This window comes from Pimephales promelas, chromosome 3, assembly GCF_988280905.1.
Source record: "Pimephales promelas chromosome 3, fPimPro1.hap1.1, whole genome shotgun sequence".
Lineage (NCBI taxonomy): Eukaryota > Metazoa > Chordata > Actinopteri > Cypriniformes > Leuciscidae > Pimephales > Pimephales promelas.
Window position 1 is genome coordinate 45,692,799 of NC_142771.1, and position 12,638 is coordinate 45,705,436.

The 12,638-nt window shown below is 45.4% G+C and overlaps 48 non-coding genes across 48 annotated transcripts; all 48 read right to left on the reverse strand.

Moving 5' to 3' along the window:
* Positions 1 to 61: 61 nt before the first annotated feature.
* LOC148986927 (5S ribosomal RNA) lies at positions 62 to 180 on the reverse strand. The gene has a single exon (XR_016160542.1). It is a non-coding gene; the product is annotated as a 5S ribosomal RNA (ribosomal RNA).
* A 1,286-nt stretch (positions 181 to 1,466) lies between these two features.
* On the reverse strand, positions 1,467 to 1,585 carry LOC148986928 (5S ribosomal RNA). Its single transcript, XR_016161676.1, has one exon. It is a non-coding gene; the product is annotated as a 5S ribosomal RNA (ribosomal RNA).
* A 63-nt stretch (positions 1,586 to 1,648) lies between these two features.
* Positions 1,649 to 1,767, reverse strand: LOC148986929 (5S ribosomal RNA). The gene has a single exon (XR_016167044.1). It is a non-coding gene; the product is annotated as a 5S ribosomal RNA (ribosomal RNA).
* Positions 1,768 to 1,830: 63 nt separating this feature from the next.
* On the reverse strand, positions 1,831 to 1,949 carry LOC148986930 (5S ribosomal RNA). Its single transcript, XR_016167045.1, has one exon. It is a non-coding gene; the product is annotated as a 5S ribosomal RNA (ribosomal RNA).
* Positions 1,950 to 2,012: 63 nt separating this feature from the next.
* Positions 2,013 to 2,131, reverse strand: LOC148986931 (5S ribosomal RNA). The gene has a single exon (XR_016160543.1). It is a non-coding gene; the product is annotated as a 5S ribosomal RNA (ribosomal RNA).
* Positions 2,132 to 2,194: 63 nt separating this feature from the next.
* LOC148986932 (5S ribosomal RNA) lies at positions 2,195 to 2,313 on the reverse strand. Its single transcript, XR_016167046.1, has one exon. It is a non-coding gene; the product is annotated as a 5S ribosomal RNA (ribosomal RNA).
* Positions 2,314 to 2,482: 169 nt separating this feature from the next.
* LOC148986933 (5S ribosomal RNA) lies at positions 2,483 to 2,601 on the reverse strand. Its single transcript, XR_016161209.1, has one exon. It is a non-coding gene; the product is annotated as a 5S ribosomal RNA (ribosomal RNA).
* Positions 2,602 to 2,664: 63 nt separating this feature from the next.
* Positions 2,665 to 2,783, reverse strand: LOC148986934 (5S ribosomal RNA). The gene has a single exon (XR_016167047.1). It is a non-coding gene; the product is annotated as a 5S ribosomal RNA (ribosomal RNA).
* Positions 2,784 to 2,846: 63 nt separating this feature from the next.
* LOC148986935 (5S ribosomal RNA) lies at positions 2,847 to 2,965 on the reverse strand. The gene has a single exon (XR_016160544.1). It is a non-coding gene; the product is annotated as a 5S ribosomal RNA (ribosomal RNA).
* Positions 2,966 to 3,028: 63 nt separating this feature from the next.
* Positions 3,029 to 3,147, reverse strand: LOC148986936 (5S ribosomal RNA). Its single transcript, XR_016167048.1, has one exon. It is a non-coding gene; the product is annotated as a 5S ribosomal RNA (ribosomal RNA).
* Positions 3,148 to 3,210: 63 nt separating this feature from the next.
* On the reverse strand, positions 3,211 to 3,328 carry LOC148986937 (5S ribosomal RNA). The gene has a single exon (XR_016163884.1). It is a non-coding gene; the product is annotated as a 5S ribosomal RNA (ribosomal RNA).
* Positions 3,329 to 3,391: 63 nt separating this feature from the next.
* LOC148986938 (5S ribosomal RNA) lies at positions 3,392 to 3,510 on the reverse strand. The gene has a single exon (XR_016160546.1). It is a non-coding gene; the product is annotated as a 5S ribosomal RNA (ribosomal RNA).
* A 63-nt stretch (positions 3,511 to 3,573) lies between these two features.
* On the reverse strand, positions 3,574 to 3,692 carry LOC148986939 (5S ribosomal RNA). Its single transcript, XR_016167049.1, has one exon. It is a non-coding gene; the product is annotated as a 5S ribosomal RNA (ribosomal RNA).
* Positions 3,693 to 3,755: 63 nt separating this feature from the next.
* LOC148986940 (5S ribosomal RNA) lies at positions 3,756 to 3,874 on the reverse strand. Its single transcript, XR_016167051.1, has one exon. It is a non-coding gene; the product is annotated as a 5S ribosomal RNA (ribosomal RNA).
* Positions 3,875 to 4,040: 166 nt separating this feature from the next.
* LOC148986941 (5S ribosomal RNA) lies at positions 4,041 to 4,159 on the reverse strand. Its single transcript, XR_016166200.1, has one exon. It is a non-coding gene; the product is annotated as a 5S ribosomal RNA (ribosomal RNA).
* Positions 4,160 to 4,222: 63 nt separating this feature from the next.
* LOC148986942 (5S ribosomal RNA) lies at positions 4,223 to 4,341 on the reverse strand. Its single transcript, XR_016163762.1, has one exon. It is a non-coding gene; the product is annotated as a 5S ribosomal RNA (ribosomal RNA).
* A 63-nt stretch (positions 4,342 to 4,404) lies between these two features.
* Positions 4,405 to 4,523, reverse strand: LOC148986943 (5S ribosomal RNA). The gene has a single exon (XR_016167052.1). It is a non-coding gene; the product is annotated as a 5S ribosomal RNA (ribosomal RNA).
* A 63-nt stretch (positions 4,524 to 4,586) lies between these two features.
* Positions 4,587 to 4,705, reverse strand: LOC148986944 (5S ribosomal RNA). The gene has a single exon (XR_016162150.1). It is a non-coding gene; the product is annotated as a 5S ribosomal RNA (ribosomal RNA).
* Positions 4,706 to 4,768: 63 nt separating this feature from the next.
* Positions 4,769 to 4,887, reverse strand: LOC148986945 (5S ribosomal RNA). Its single transcript, XR_016160547.1, has one exon. It is a non-coding gene; the product is annotated as a 5S ribosomal RNA (ribosomal RNA).
* Positions 4,888 to 4,950: 63 nt separating this feature from the next.
* LOC148986946 (5S ribosomal RNA) lies at positions 4,951 to 5,069 on the reverse strand. The gene has a single exon (XR_016167053.1). It is a non-coding gene; the product is annotated as a 5S ribosomal RNA (ribosomal RNA).
* Positions 5,070 to 5,132: 63 nt separating this feature from the next.
* On the reverse strand, positions 5,133 to 5,251 carry LOC148986947 (5S ribosomal RNA). Its single transcript, XR_016167054.1, has one exon. It is a non-coding gene; the product is annotated as a 5S ribosomal RNA (ribosomal RNA).
* Positions 5,252 to 5,314: 63 nt separating this feature from the next.
* LOC148986948 (5S ribosomal RNA) lies at positions 5,315 to 5,433 on the reverse strand. The gene has a single exon (XR_016167055.1). It is a non-coding gene; the product is annotated as a 5S ribosomal RNA (ribosomal RNA).
* Positions 5,434 to 5,496: 63 nt separating this feature from the next.
* On the reverse strand, positions 5,497 to 5,615 carry LOC148986949 (5S ribosomal RNA). The gene has a single exon (XR_016160548.1). It is a non-coding gene; the product is annotated as a 5S ribosomal RNA (ribosomal RNA).
* Positions 5,616 to 5,678: 63 nt separating this feature from the next.
* On the reverse strand, positions 5,679 to 5,797 carry LOC148986950 (5S ribosomal RNA). The gene has a single exon (XR_016167056.1). It is a non-coding gene; the product is annotated as a 5S ribosomal RNA (ribosomal RNA).
* Positions 5,798 to 5,965: 168 nt separating this feature from the next.
* Positions 5,966 to 6,084, reverse strand: LOC148986951 (5S ribosomal RNA). The gene has a single exon (XR_016161210.1). It is a non-coding gene; the product is annotated as a 5S ribosomal RNA (ribosomal RNA).
* Positions 6,085 to 6,147: 63 nt separating this feature from the next.
* On the reverse strand, positions 6,148 to 6,266 carry LOC148986952 (5S ribosomal RNA). Its single transcript, XR_016167057.1, has one exon. It is a non-coding gene; the product is annotated as a 5S ribosomal RNA (ribosomal RNA).
* Positions 6,267 to 6,329: 63 nt separating this feature from the next.
* Positions 6,330 to 6,448, reverse strand: LOC148986953 (5S ribosomal RNA). The gene has a single exon (XR_016167058.1). It is a non-coding gene; the product is annotated as a 5S ribosomal RNA (ribosomal RNA).
* A 63-nt stretch (positions 6,449 to 6,511) lies between these two features.
* LOC148986954 (5S ribosomal RNA) lies at positions 6,512 to 6,630 on the reverse strand. Its single transcript, XR_016167059.1, has one exon. It is a non-coding gene; the product is annotated as a 5S ribosomal RNA (ribosomal RNA).
* A 63-nt stretch (positions 6,631 to 6,693) lies between these two features.
* Positions 6,694 to 6,812, reverse strand: LOC148986955 (5S ribosomal RNA). Its single transcript, XR_016166212.1, has one exon. It is a non-coding gene; the product is annotated as a 5S ribosomal RNA (ribosomal RNA).
* A 63-nt stretch (positions 6,813 to 6,875) lies between these two features.
* Positions 6,876 to 6,994, reverse strand: LOC148986956 (5S ribosomal RNA). Its single transcript, XR_016161392.1, has one exon. It is a non-coding gene; the product is annotated as a 5S ribosomal RNA (ribosomal RNA).
* Positions 6,995 to 7,159: 165 nt separating this feature from the next.
* On the reverse strand, positions 7,160 to 7,278 carry LOC148986957 (5S ribosomal RNA). The gene has a single exon (XR_016166223.1). It is a non-coding gene; the product is annotated as a 5S ribosomal RNA (ribosomal RNA).
* Positions 7,279 to 9,358: 2,080 nt separating this feature from the next.
* LOC148986958 (5S ribosomal RNA) lies at positions 9,359 to 9,477 on the reverse strand. Its single transcript, XR_016163763.1, has one exon. It is a non-coding gene; the product is annotated as a 5S ribosomal RNA (ribosomal RNA).
* A 63-nt stretch (positions 9,478 to 9,540) lies between these two features.
* On the reverse strand, positions 9,541 to 9,659 carry LOC148986959 (5S ribosomal RNA). Its single transcript, XR_016167060.1, has one exon. It is a non-coding gene; the product is annotated as a 5S ribosomal RNA (ribosomal RNA).
* Positions 9,660 to 9,722: 63 nt separating this feature from the next.
* Positions 9,723 to 9,841, reverse strand: LOC148986960 (5S ribosomal RNA). Its single transcript, XR_016160549.1, has one exon. It is a non-coding gene; the product is annotated as a 5S ribosomal RNA (ribosomal RNA).
* Positions 9,842 to 9,904: 63 nt separating this feature from the next.
* Positions 9,905 to 10,023, reverse strand: LOC148986961 (5S ribosomal RNA). The gene has a single exon (XR_016167062.1). It is a non-coding gene; the product is annotated as a 5S ribosomal RNA (ribosomal RNA).
* A 63-nt stretch (positions 10,024 to 10,086) lies between these two features.
* On the reverse strand, positions 10,087 to 10,204 carry LOC148986962 (5S ribosomal RNA). Its single transcript, XR_016163885.1, has one exon. It is a non-coding gene; the product is annotated as a 5S ribosomal RNA (ribosomal RNA).
* Positions 10,205 to 10,267: 63 nt separating this feature from the next.
* On the reverse strand, positions 10,268 to 10,386 carry LOC148986963 (5S ribosomal RNA). The gene has a single exon (XR_016160550.1). It is a non-coding gene; the product is annotated as a 5S ribosomal RNA (ribosomal RNA).
* A 63-nt stretch (positions 10,387 to 10,449) lies between these two features.
* Positions 10,450 to 10,568, reverse strand: LOC148986964 (5S ribosomal RNA). The gene has a single exon (XR_016167063.1). It is a non-coding gene; the product is annotated as a 5S ribosomal RNA (ribosomal RNA).
* A 63-nt stretch (positions 10,569 to 10,631) lies between these two features.
* LOC148986965 (5S ribosomal RNA) lies at positions 10,632 to 10,750 on the reverse strand. Its single transcript, XR_016167064.1, has one exon. It is a non-coding gene; the product is annotated as a 5S ribosomal RNA (ribosomal RNA).
* Positions 10,751 to 10,917: 167 nt separating this feature from the next.
* LOC148986966 (5S ribosomal RNA) lies at positions 10,918 to 11,036 on the reverse strand. The gene has a single exon (XR_016166234.1). It is a non-coding gene; the product is annotated as a 5S ribosomal RNA (ribosomal RNA).
* Positions 11,037 to 11,099: 63 nt separating this feature from the next.
* LOC148986967 (5S ribosomal RNA) lies at positions 11,100 to 11,218 on the reverse strand. Its single transcript, XR_016167065.1, has one exon. It is a non-coding gene; the product is annotated as a 5S ribosomal RNA (ribosomal RNA).
* A 63-nt stretch (positions 11,219 to 11,281) lies between these two features.
* LOC148986968 (5S ribosomal RNA) lies at positions 11,282 to 11,400 on the reverse strand. The gene has a single exon (XR_016167066.1). It is a non-coding gene; the product is annotated as a 5S ribosomal RNA (ribosomal RNA).
* A 63-nt stretch (positions 11,401 to 11,463) lies between these two features.
* On the reverse strand, positions 11,464 to 11,582 carry LOC148986969 (5S ribosomal RNA). Its single transcript, XR_016166245.1, has one exon. It is a non-coding gene; the product is annotated as a 5S ribosomal RNA (ribosomal RNA).
* Positions 11,583 to 11,645: 63 nt separating this feature from the next.
* Positions 11,646 to 11,764, reverse strand: LOC148986970 (5S ribosomal RNA). Its single transcript, XR_016161877.1, has one exon. It is a non-coding gene; the product is annotated as a 5S ribosomal RNA (ribosomal RNA).
* A 63-nt stretch (positions 11,765 to 11,827) lies between these two features.
* On the reverse strand, positions 11,828 to 11,945 carry LOC148986971 (5S ribosomal RNA). Its single transcript, XR_016163886.1, has one exon. It is a non-coding gene; the product is annotated as a 5S ribosomal RNA (ribosomal RNA).
* Positions 11,946 to 12,008: 63 nt separating this feature from the next.
* On the reverse strand, positions 12,009 to 12,126 carry LOC148986972 (5S ribosomal RNA). Its single transcript, XR_016163887.1, has one exon. It is a non-coding gene; the product is annotated as a 5S ribosomal RNA (ribosomal RNA).
* A 63-nt stretch (positions 12,127 to 12,189) lies between these two features.
* On the reverse strand, positions 12,190 to 12,308 carry LOC148986973 (5S ribosomal RNA). The gene has a single exon (XR_016160551.1). It is a non-coding gene; the product is annotated as a 5S ribosomal RNA (ribosomal RNA).
* Positions 12,309 to 12,371: 63 nt separating this feature from the next.
* On the reverse strand, positions 12,372 to 12,490 carry LOC148986974 (5S ribosomal RNA). The gene has a single exon (XR_016167067.1). It is a non-coding gene; the product is annotated as a 5S ribosomal RNA (ribosomal RNA).
* Between the last annotated feature and the right edge of the window lie 148 nt (positions 12,491 to 12,638).

Genomic DNA, 12,638 nt, shown 5'->3' on the forward strand with positions numbered 1-12,638 from the left:
AATCTGCTGCCAAAATTGGGCTATTTGAATGGTTAGAACATTAGGGTAGTAAACTACATAAAGCTTACAGCACCTGGTATTCCCAGGCGGTCTCCCATCCAAGTACTAACCAGGCCCGACCCTGCTTAGCTTCCGAGATCAGACGTGTTCGGGCGTTCTCAAGGTGGTATGGCCGTAAGCAAAATCTGCTGCCAAAATTGGGCTATTTGAATGGTTAGAACATTAGGGTAGTAAACTACACTCACCGGCCACTTTATTAGGTACCCCATGCTAGTAACGGGTTGGACCCCCTTTTGCCTTCAGAACTGCCTCAATTCTTCGTGGCATAGATTCAACAAGGTGCTGGAAGCATTCCTCAGGGAGTTTGGTCCATATTGACATGATGGCATCACACAGTTGCCGCAGATTTGTCGGCTGCACATCCATGACGCGAATCTCCCGTTCCACCACATCCCAAAGATGCTCTATTGGATTGAGATCTGGTGACTGTGGAGGCCATTTGAGTACAGCGAACTCATTGTCATGTTCAAGAAACCAGTCTGAGATGATTCCAGCTTTATGACATGGCGCATTATCCTGCTGAAAGTAGCCATCAGAAGTTGGGTACATTGTGGTCATAAAGGGATGGACATGGTCAGCAACAATACTCAGGTAGGCTGTGGCGTTGCAACGATGCTCAATTGGTACCAAGGGGCCCAAAGAGTGCCAAGAAAATATTCCCCACACCATGACACCACCACCACCAGCCTAAACCGTTGATACAAGGCAGGATGGATCCATGCTTTCATGTTGTAGACGCCAAATTCTGACCCTACCATCCGAATGTCGCAGCAGAAATCGAGACTCATCAGACCAGGCAACGTTTTTCCAATCTTCTATTGTCCAATTTCGATGAGCTTGTGCAAATTGTAGCCTCAGTTTCCTGTTCTTAGCTGAAAGGAGTGGCACCCGGTGTGGTCTTCTGCTGCTGTAGCCCATCTGCCTCAAAGTTCGACGTACTGTGCGTTCAGAGATGCTCTTCTGCCCACCTTGGTTGTAACGGGTGGTTATTTGAGTCACTGTTGCCCTTCTATCAGCTCGAACCAGTCTGGCCATTCTCCTCTGACCTCTGGCATCAACAAGGCATTTCCGCCCACAGAACTGCCGCTCACTGGATGTTTTTTCTTTTTCGGACCATTCTCTGTAAACCCTAGAGATGGTTGTGCGTGAAAATCCCAGTAGATTAGCAGTTTCTGAAATACTCAGACCAGCCCTTCTGGCACCAACAATCATGCCAGGTTCAAAGTCACCCAAATCACCTTTCTTCCCCATACTGATGCTCGGTTTGAACTGCAGGAGATTGTCTTGACCATGTCTACATGCCTAAATGCACTGAGTTGCCGCCATGTGATTGGCTGCTTAGAAATTAAGTGTTAACGAGCAGTTGGACAGGTGTACCTAATAAAGTGGCCGGTGAGTGTATATTAAGCTTACAGCACCTGGTATTCCCAGGCGGTCTTCCATCCAAGTACTAACCAGGCCCGACCCTGCTTAGCTTCCGAGATCAGACGAGTTCGGGCGTTCTCAAGGTGGTATGGCCGTAAGCGAAATCTGCTGCCAAAATTGGGCTATTTGAATGGTTAGAACATTAGGGTAGTAAACTACATAAAGCTTACAGCACCTGGTATTCCCAGGCGGTCTCCCATCCAAGTACTAACCAGGCCCGACCCTGCTTAGCTTCCGAGATCAGACGAGTTCGGGCGTTCTCAAGGTGGTATGGCCGTAAGCGAAATCTGCTGCCAAAATTGGGCTATTTGAATGGTTAGAACATTAGGGTAGTAAACTACATAAAGCTTACAGCACCTGGTATTCCCAGGCGGTCTCCCATCCAAGTACTAACCAGGCCCGACCCTGCTTAGCTTCCGAGATCAGACGAGTTCGGGCGTTCTCAAGGTGGTATGGCCGTAAGCGAAATCTGCTGCCAAAATTGGGCTATTTGAATGGTTAGAACATTACGGTAGTAAACTACATAAAGCTTACAGCACCTGGTATTCCCAGGCGGTCTCCCATCCAAGTACTAACCAGGCCCGACCCTGCTTAGCTTCCGAGATCAGACGTGTTCGGGCGTTCTCAAGGTGGTATGGCCGTAAGCGAAATCTGCTGCCAAAATTGGGCTATTTGAATGGTTAGAACATTAGGGTAGTAAACTACATAAAGCTTACAGCACCTGGTATTCCCAGGCGGTCTCCCATCCAAGTACTAACCAGGCCCGACCCTGCTTAGCTTCCGAGATCAGACGAGTTCGGGCGTTCTCAAGGTGGTATGGCCGTAAGCGAAATCTGCTGCCAAAATTGGGCTATTTGAAGAAGAAAAAAAAGAGACTCTTTCAGGCTTTCTGAAGAAACTGAGAGACTATTTCAGGAATTTTGAGGGGGAAAAAAGACAATTTAGGATTTTTGAAACATTTCATTGACTCTTTTTTTTTTTTTTTTTTAAACAATAAAGCTTACAGCACCTGGTATTCCCAGGCGGTCTCCCATCCAAGTACTAACCAGGCCCGACCCTGCTTAGCTTCCGAGATCAGACGAGTTCGGGCGTTTTCAATGTGGTATGGCCGTAAGCGAAATCTGCTGCCAAAATTGGGCTATTTGAATGGTTAGAACATTAGGGTAGTAAACTACATAAAGCTTACAGCACCTGGTATTCCCAGGCGGTCTCCCATCCAAGTACTAACCAGGCCCGACCCTGCTTAGCTTCCGAGATCAGACGAGTTCGGGCGTTCTCAAGGTGGTATGGCCGTAAGCGAAATCTGCTGCCAAAATTGGGCTATTTGAATGGTTAGAACATTAGGGTAGTAAACTATATAAAGCTTACAGCACCTGGTATTCCCAGGCGGTCTCCCATCCAAGTACTAACCAGGCCCGACCCTGCTTAGCTTCCGAGATCAGACGTGTTCGGGCGTTCTCAAGGTGGTATGGCCGTAAGCGAAATCTGCTGCCAAAATTGGGCTATTTGAATGGTTAGAACATTAGGGTAGTAAACTACATAAAGCTTACAGCACCTGGTATTCCCAGGCGGTCTCCCATCCAAGTACTAACCAGGCCCGACCCTGCTTAGCTTCCGAGATCAGACGAGTTCGGGCGTTCTCAAGGTGGTATGGCCGTAAGCTAAATCTGCTGCCAAAATTGGGCTATTTGAATGGTTAGAACATTAGGGTAGTAAACTATATAAAGCTTACAGCACCTGGTATTCCCAGGCGGTCTCCCATCCAAGTACTAACCAGCCCGACCCTGCTTAGCTTCCGAGATCAGACGAGTTCGGGCGTTCTCAAGGTGGTATGGCCGTAAGCGAAATCTGCTGCCAAAATTGGGCTATTTGAATGGTTAGAACATTAGGGTAGTAAACTACATAAAGCTTACAGCACCTGGTATTCCCAGGCGGTCTCCCATCCAAGTACTAACCAGGCCCGACCCTGCTTAGCTTCCGAGATCAGACGTGTTCGGGCGTTCTCAAGGTGGTATGGCCGTAAGCGAAATCTGCTGCCAAAATTGGGCTATTTGAATGGTTAGAACATTAGGGTAGTAAACTACATAAAGCTTACAGCACCTGGTATTCCCAGGCGGTCTCCCATCCAAGTACTAACCAGGCCCGACCCTGCTTAGCTTCCGAGATCAGACGAGTTCGGGCGTTCTCAAGGTGGTATGGCCGTAAGCGAAATCTGCTGCCAAAATTGGGCTATTTGAATGGTTAGAACATTAGGGTAGTAAACTACATAAAGCTTACAGCACCTGGTATTCCCAGGCGGTCTCCCATCCAAGTACTAACCAGGCCCGACCCTGCTTAGCTTCCGAGATCAGACGAGTTCGGGCGTTCTCAAGGTGGTATGGCCGTAAGCGAAATCTGCTGCCAAAATTGGGCTATTTGAAGAAGAAAAAAAAGAGACTCTTTCAGGCTTTCTGAAGAAACTGAGAGACTATTTCAGGAATTTTGAGGGGGAAAAAAGACAATTTAGGATTTTTGAAACATTTCATTGACTCTTTTTTTTTTTTTTTAAACAATAAAGCTTACAGCACCTGGTATTCCCAGGCGGTCTCCCATCCAAGTACTAACCAGGCCCGACCCTGCTTAGCTTCCGAGATCAGACGAGTTCGGGCGTTTTCAAGGTGGTATGGCCGTAAGCGAAATCTGCTGCCAAAATTGGGCTATTTGAATGGTTAGAACATTAGGGTAGTAAACTACATAAAGCTTACAGCACCTGGTATTCCCAGGCGGTCTCCCATCCAAGTACTAACCAGGCCCGACCCTGCTTAGCTTCCGAGATAAGACGAGTTCGGGCGTTCTCAAGGTGGTATGGCCGTAAGCGAAATCTGCTGCCAAAATTGGGCTATTTGAATGGTTAGAACATTAGGGTAGTAAACTATATAAAGCTTACAGCACCTGGTATTCCCAGGCGGTCTCCCATCCAAGTACTAACCAGGCCCGACCCTGCTTAGCTTCCGAGATCAGACGAGTTCGGGCGTTCTCAAGGTGGTATGGCCGTAAGCGAAATCTGCTGCCAAAATTGGGCTATTTGAATGGTTAGAACATTAGGGTAGTAAACTACATAAAGCTTACAGCACCTGGTATTCCCAGGCGGTCTCCCATCCAAGTACTAACCAGGCCCGACCCTGCTTAGCTTCCGAGATCAGACGAGTTCGGGCGTTCTCAAGGTGGTATGGCCGTAAGTGAAATCTGCTGCCAAAATTGGGCTATTTGAATGGTTAGAACATTAGGGTAGTAAACTACATAAAGCTTACAGCACCTGGTATTCCCAGGCGGTCTCCCATCCAAGTACTAACCAGGCCCGACCCTGCTTAGCTTCCGAGATCAGACGTGTTCGGGCGTTCTCAAGGTGGTATGGCCGTAAGCGAAATCTGCTGCCAAAATTGGGCTATTTGAATGGTTAGAACATTAGGGTAGTAAACTATATTAAGCTTACAGCACCTGGTATTCCCAGGCGGTCTCCCATCCAAGTACTAACCAGGCCCGACCCTGCTTAGCTTCCGAGATCAGACGAGTTCGGGCGTTCTCAAGGTGGTATGGCCGTAAGCGAAATCTGCTGCCAAAATTGGGCTATTTGAATGGTTAGAACATTAGGGTAGTAAACTACATAAAGCTTACAGCACCTGGTATTCCCAGGCGGTCTCCCATCCAAGTACTAACCAGGCCCGACCCTGCTTAGCTTCCGAGATCAGACGAGTTCGGGCGTTCTCAAGGTGGTATGGCCGTAAGCGAAATCTGCTGCCAAAATTGGGCTATTTGAATGGTTAGAACATTAGGGTAGTAAACTACATAAAGCTTACAGCACCTGGTATTCCCAGGCGGTCTCCCATCCAAGTACTAACCAGGCCCGACCCTGCTTAGCTTCCGAGATCAGACGAGTTCGGGCGTTCTCAAGGTGGTATGGCCGTAAGCGAAATCTGCTGCCAAAATTGGGCTATTTGAATGGTTAGAACATTACGGTAGTAAACTACATAAAGCTTACAGCACCTGGTATTCCCAGGCGGTCTCCCATCCAAGTACTAACCAGGCCCGACCCTGCTTAGCTTCCGAGATCAGACGTGTTCGGGCGTTCTCAAGGTGGTATGGCCGTAAGCGAAATCTGCTGCCAAAATTGGGCTATTTGAATGGTTAGAACATTAGGGTAGTAAACTACATAAAGCTTACAGCACCTGGTATTCCCAGGCGGTCTCCCATCCAAGTACTAACCAGGCCCGACCCTGCTTAGCTTCCGAGATCAGACGAGTTCGGGCGTTCTCAAGGTGGTATGGCCGTAAGCGAAATCTGCTGCCAAAATTGGGCTATTTGAAGAAGAAAAAAAAGAGACTCTTTCAGGCTTTCTGAAGAAACTGAGAGACTATTTCAGGAATTTTGAGGGGGAAAAAAGACAATTTAGGATTTTTGAAACATTTCATTGACTCTTTTTTTTTTTTTTTTTAAACAATAAAGCTTACAGCACCTGGTATTCCCAGGCGGTCTCCCATCCAAGTACTAACCAGGCCCGACCCTGCTTAGCTTCCGAGATCAGACGAGTTCGGGCGTTTTCAATGTGGTATGGCCGTAAGCGAAATCTGCTGCCAAAATTGGGCTATTTGAATGGTTAGAACATTAGGGTAGTAAACTACATAAAGCTTACAGCACCTGGTATTCCCAGGCGGTCTCCCATCCAAGTACTAACCAGGCCCGACCCTGCTTAGCTTCCGAGATCAGACGAGTTCGGGCGTTCTCAAGGTGGTATGGCCGTAAGCGAAATCTGCTGCCAAAATTGGGCTATTTGAATGGTTAGAACATTAGGGTAGTAAACTATATAAAGCTTACAGCACCTGGTATTCCCAGGCGGTCTCCCATCCAAGTACTAACCAGGCCCGACCCTGCTTAGCTTCCGAGATCAGACGAGTTCGGGCGTTCTCAAGGTGGTATGGCCGTAAGCGAAATCTGCTGCCAAAATTGGGCTATTTGAATGGTTAGAACATTAGGGTAGTAAACTACATAAAGCTTACAGCACCTGGTATTCCCAGGCGGTCTCCCATCCAAGTACTAACCAGGCCCGACCCTGCTTAGCTTCCGAGATCAGACGAGTTCGGGCGTTCTCAAGGTGGTATGGCCGTAAGCGAAATCTGCTGCCAAAATTGGGCTATTTGAATGGTTAGAACATTAAGGTAGTAAACTACATAAAGCTTACAGCACCTGGTATTCCCAGGCGGTCTCCCATCCAAGTACTAACCAGGCCCGACCCTGCTTAGCTTCCGAGATCAGACGAGTTCGGGCGTTTTCAAGGTGGTATGGCCGTAAGCGAAATCTGCTGCCAAAATTGGGCTATTTGAATGGTTAGAACATTAGGGTAGTAAACTACATAAAGCTTACAGCACCTGGTATTCCCAGGCGGTCTCCCATCCAAGTACTAACCAGGCCCGACCCTGCTTAGCTTCCGAGATCAGACGAGTTCGGGCGTTCTCAAGGTGGTATTGCCGTAAGCGAAATCTGCTGCCAAAATTGGGCTATTTGAAGAAGAAAAAAAAGAGACTCTTTCAGGCTTTCTGAAGAAACTGAGAGACTATTTCAGGAATTTTGAGGGGGAAAAAAGACAATTTAGGATTTTTGAAACATTTCATTGACTCTTTTTTTTTTTTTTAAACAATAAAGCTTACAGCACCTGGTATTCCCAGGCGGTCTCCCATCCAAGTACTAACCAGGCCCGACCCTGCTTAGCTTCCGAGATCAGACGAGTTCGGGCGTTTTCAAGGTGGTATGGCCGTAAGCGAAATCTGCTGCCAAAATTGGGCTATTTGAATGGTTAGAACCAAGGTTATTATAGTTTTGCATTTTTCATTAGTTTTTATTTTTATTTCGTTTTGAATTTCTGTTTTCAAATTCAGTTTAGTTTTAATTAGTTTTAAAAGTGGGTTTGCTAGTTTAGTTTAGTTTCTATTTTTTGAAAATGCTTAGTTTTAGTTTAGTTTTTATTAGTTTTAGTGTTAGTTTTAGTCTTTTTTTTGTAGTTTGGGTTATTTGTCAGGGGCAAGGTTGAAAAAGGTCAGAAAAAGAATTGTGTAACAATAACTCAACAAAAACATCATACAATTTTAGAAATATCTATTCAACATTAAAACCAGTACATAAAATGAAGCCTACAATGTGAAAATCCTTTACCGTACCGTAATCTAGACATCTTCTATAAAAAAATCCCACAGCTTTACAATTTCCACACCTTATACTAAATTTACCCTATACAACACTAATCTGGACAGAAGCAGCAAACAGTCAGTGTAAGAGTAAAATAATGACATAACATTATTTAATATTTGAATCACAGCTTATAGAGTTTTGACACCGACAACCAAGCAGCAAGGCTGCAACCAGGGTCTGAAAACTAGTGAGGTAATAATGGTTAATAATTACCTCACAATAATTAGTAATATAATAATGGTTAGGCTATTGGACCCACATTTCCCCATGGACATGAAGGGATTTTTTTAAAGGAATTTACCATATATATATATATATATATATCATATATTAACTATTAAATGGCACTTTCTGGAGAGTTTTGTGCAAAGAAACAGAATAAAAGTAGGTCTAAATAAATTGCTAGTTGAATAGATTGCTAGTTGAGAAACACTACTTTAATTATTGCATTTATGATGACTATGTGAAACGTTAACAAAGCATGAGCTGTCTTCCAGCTGGCCAGTAAGGTTATTTTGGCAAATTTTATTCTGTAACATACAGATCTGTGTTATGCTATTGTTTTTACAGATAATCACAATGATCATTGCGTTTGGAGTGGTTGCCTTATGCAATTGCAGTTTGTCAATAAAAAAAAGCTTTTTTTTATTAACGCAGACAGTAAAATGTTGCCAGATATTGCTACGAAAAACAAGCAAATAATATAATAACAATTCGAAATTACTTCAAAGCTTGTGTTTTGGAAATAAGATTAATATATCACTAACACTAACATGCAACTTTCCACTATAATAACTTCCTAAAGTGTCACAAAAAATCCGAAAAACAGGTCCAGAAGATTACCGCACCATTCGATTAGGTGGATCTGGCAACACAGAGGCTACACTAGCGCCCTCATTCACAATGCGTTCTCAAGCCCCCTTCACTGCGCTAGCTTCTCGCTGCAACATGAATTGCAAACACACAGGTGGTCTAAACATGGCTAATTAATCATTCACATAATCATTCAATCATGCCATTCCATTTTTGAATGTAAAAAAAAATGGCCGAGGTCCGGACTGGTTAGCCACGGCCATGCCCACGCCCAGCAGCATTTTACCTCAAAATTGCAACCAAGTCAGTAACTTTCTAACGAAGGCTCAATCGCTTCTCGGGTTGACATTAACACACTTACAGAATTGTATTAAGAATTTAACATATTTTTACACCACCTTTTAATGTGTGATTGTGTAAAATGTTCATCATGAGATACCAACCTTTCGCGAACTTGCTTTTAACATTGATCGAACCCTCGTTTTCATAGAGACGCGGTGTGCATTGCACGGAGGGGAGGGGCTGTGTGTGTGCGTGCATTTGAGAGAGAGACGGAGGGAGAAAGCGTTACAGGGAAATGAAATGCAACGAATACACAGCGTGTTTTAAATAGTGTTAAAGACGAAAACTAAGGACATTTGCTCTATAATTTTATTTTATTTTAGTTAGTTTTGCAAACACACATTACAGTTTTAGTTAGTTATCGTTTTTTTGTAATGGCTCGTTTTTATTTTTATTTCAGTTAACGACAATGTTTTTTCCCATCTAGTTTTCGTTTTTTCGTTAGTTTTCGTTAACGAATATAACCTTGGTTAGAACATTAGGGTAGTAAACTACATAAAGCTTACAGCACCTGGTATTCCCAGGCGGTCTCCCATCCAAGTACTAACCAGGCCCGACCCTGCTTAGCTTCCGAGATAAGACGAGTTCGGGCGTTCTCAAGGTGGTATGGCCGTAAGCGAAATCTGCTGCCAAAATTGGGCTATTTGAATGGTTAGAACATTAGGGTAGTAAACTATATAAAGCTTACAGCACCTGGTATTCCCAGGCGGTCTCCCATCCAAGTACTAACCAGGCCCGACCCTGCTTAGCTTCCGAGATCAGACGAGTTCGGGCGTTCTCAAGGTGGTATGGCCGTAAGCGAAATCTGCTGCCAAAATTGGGCTATTTGAATGGTTAGAACATTAGGGTAGTAAACTACATAAAGCTTACAGCACCTGGTATTCCCAGGCGGTCTCCCATCCAAGTACTAACCAGGCCCGACCCTGCTTAGCTTCCGAGATCAGACGTGTTCGGGCGTTCTCAAGGTGGTATGGCCGTAAGCGAAATCTGCTGCCAAAATTGGGCTATTTGAATGGTTAGAACATTAGGGTAGTAAACTACATAAAGCTTACAGCACCTGGTATTCCCAGGCGGTCTCCCATCCAAGTACTAACCAGGCCCGACCCTGCTTAGCTTCCGAGATCAGACGAGTTCGGGCGTTCTCAAGGTGGTATGGCCGTAAGCTAAATCTGCTGCCAAAATTGGGCTATTTGAATGGTTAGAACATTAGGGTAGTAAACTATATAAAGCTTACAGCACCTGGTATTCCCAGGCGGTCTCCCATCCAAGTACTAACCAGCCCGACCCTGCTTAGCTTCCGAGATCAGACGAGTTCGGGCGTTCTCAAGGTGGTATGGCCGTAAGCGAAATCTGCTGCCAAAATTGGGCTATTTGAATGGTTAGAACATTAGGGTAGTAAACTACATAAAGCTTACAGCACCTGGTATTCCCAGGCGGTCTCCCATCCAAGTACTAACCAGGCCCGACCCTGCTTAGCTTCCGAGATCAGACGTGTTCGGGCGTTCTCAAGGTGGTATGGCCGTAAGCGAAATCTGCTGCCAAAATTGGGCTATTTGAATGGTTAGAACATTAGGGTAGTAAACTACATAAAGCTTACAGCACCTGGTATTCCCAGGCGGTCTCCCATCCAAGTACTAACCAGGCCCGACCCTGCTTAGCTTCCGAGATCAGACGAGTTCGGGCGTTCTCAAGGTGGTATGGCCGTAAGCGAAATCTGCTGCCAAAATTGGGCTATTTGAATGGTTAGAACATTAGGGTAGTAAACTACATAAAGCTTACAGCACCTGGTATTCCCAGGCGGTCTCCCATCCAAGTACTAACCAGGCCCGACCCTGCTTAGCTTCCGAGATCAGACGAGTTCGGGCGTTCTCAAGGTGGTATGGCCGTAAGCGAAATCTGCTGCCAAAATTGGGCTATTTGAAGAAGAAAAAAAAGAGACTCTTTCAGGCTTTCTGAAGAAACTGAGAGACTATTTCAGGAATTTTGAGGGGGAAAAAAGACAATTTAGGATTTTTGAAACATTTCATTGACTCTTTTTTTTTTTTTTTTAAACAATAAAGCTTACAGCACCTGGTATTCCCAGGCGGTCTCCCATCCAAGTACTAACCAGGCCCGACCCTGCTTAGCTTCCGAGATCAGACGAGTTCGGGCGTTTTCAAGGTGGTATGGCCGTAAGCGAAATCTGCTGCCAAAATTGGGCTATTTGAATGGTTAGAACATTAGGGTAGTAAACTACATAAAGCTTACAGCACCTGGTATTCCCAGGCGGTCTCCCATCCAAGTACTAACCAGGCCCGACCCTGCTTAGCTTCCGAGATCAGACGAGTTCGGGCGTTCTCAAGGTGGTATGGCCGTAAGCGAAATCTGCTGCCAAAATTGGGCTATTTGAATGGTTAGAACATTAGGATAGTAAACTACATAAAGCTTACAGCACCTGGTATTCCCAGGCGGTCTCCCATCCAAGTACTAACCAGGCCCGACCCTGCTTAGCTTCCGAGATCAGACGAGTTCGGGCGTTCTCAAGGTGGTATGGCCGTAAGCGAAATCTGCTGCCAAAATTGGGCTATTTGAATGGTTAGAACATTAAGGTAGTAAACTACATAAAGCTTACAGCACCTGGTATTCCCAGGCGGTCTCCCATCCAAGTACTAACCAGGCCCGACCCTGCTTAGCTTCCGAGATCAGACGAGTTCGGGCGTTTTCAAGGTGGTATGGCCGTAAGCGAAATCTGCTGCCAAAATTGGGCTATTTGAATGGTTAGAACATTAGGGTAGTAAACTACATAAAGCTTACAGCACCTGGTATTCCCAGGCGGTCTCCCATCCAAGTACTAACCAGGCCCGACCCAGCTTAGCTTCCGAGATCAGACGAGTTCGGGCGTTCTCAAGGTGGTATGGCCGTAAGCTAAATCTGCTGCCAAAATTGGGCTATTTGAATGGTTAGAACATTAGGGTAGTAAACTACATAAAGCTTACAGCACCTGGTATTCCCAGGCGGTCTCCCATCCAAGTACTAACCAGCCCGACCCTGCTTAGCTTCCGAGATCAGACGAGTTCGGGCGTTCTCAAGGTGGTATGGCCGTAAGCGAAATCTGCTGCCAAAATTGGGCTATTTGAATGGTTAGAACATTAGGGTAGTAAACTATATAAAGCTTACAGCACCTGGTATTCCCAGGCGGTCTCCCATCCAAGTACTAACCAGCCCGACCCTGCTTAGCTTCCGAGATCAGACGAGTTCGGGCGTTCTCAAGGTGGTATGGCCGTAAGCGAAATCTGCTGCCAAAATTGGGCTATTTGAATGGTTAGAACATTAGGGTAGTAAACTACATAAAGCTTACAGCACCTGGTATTCCCAGGCGGTCTCCCATCCAAGTACTAACCAGGCCCGACCCTGCTTAGCTTCCGAGATCAGACGTGTTCGGGCGTTCTCAAGGTGGTATGGCCGTAAGCGAAATCTGCTGCCAAAATTGGGCTATTTGAATGGTTAGAACATTAGGGTAGTAAACTACATAAAGCTTACAGCACCTGGTATTCCCAGGCGGTCTCCCATCCAAGTACTAACCAGGCCCGACCCTGCTTAGCTTCCGAGATCAGACGAGTTCGGGCGTTCTCAAGGTGGTATGGCCGTAAGCGAAATCTGCTGCCAAAATTGGGCTATTTGAAGAAGAAAAAAAAGAGACTCTTTCAGGCTTTCTGAAGAAACTGAGAGACTATTTCAGGAATTTTGAGGGGGAAAAAAGACAATTTAGGATTTTTGAAACATTTCATTGACTCTTTTTT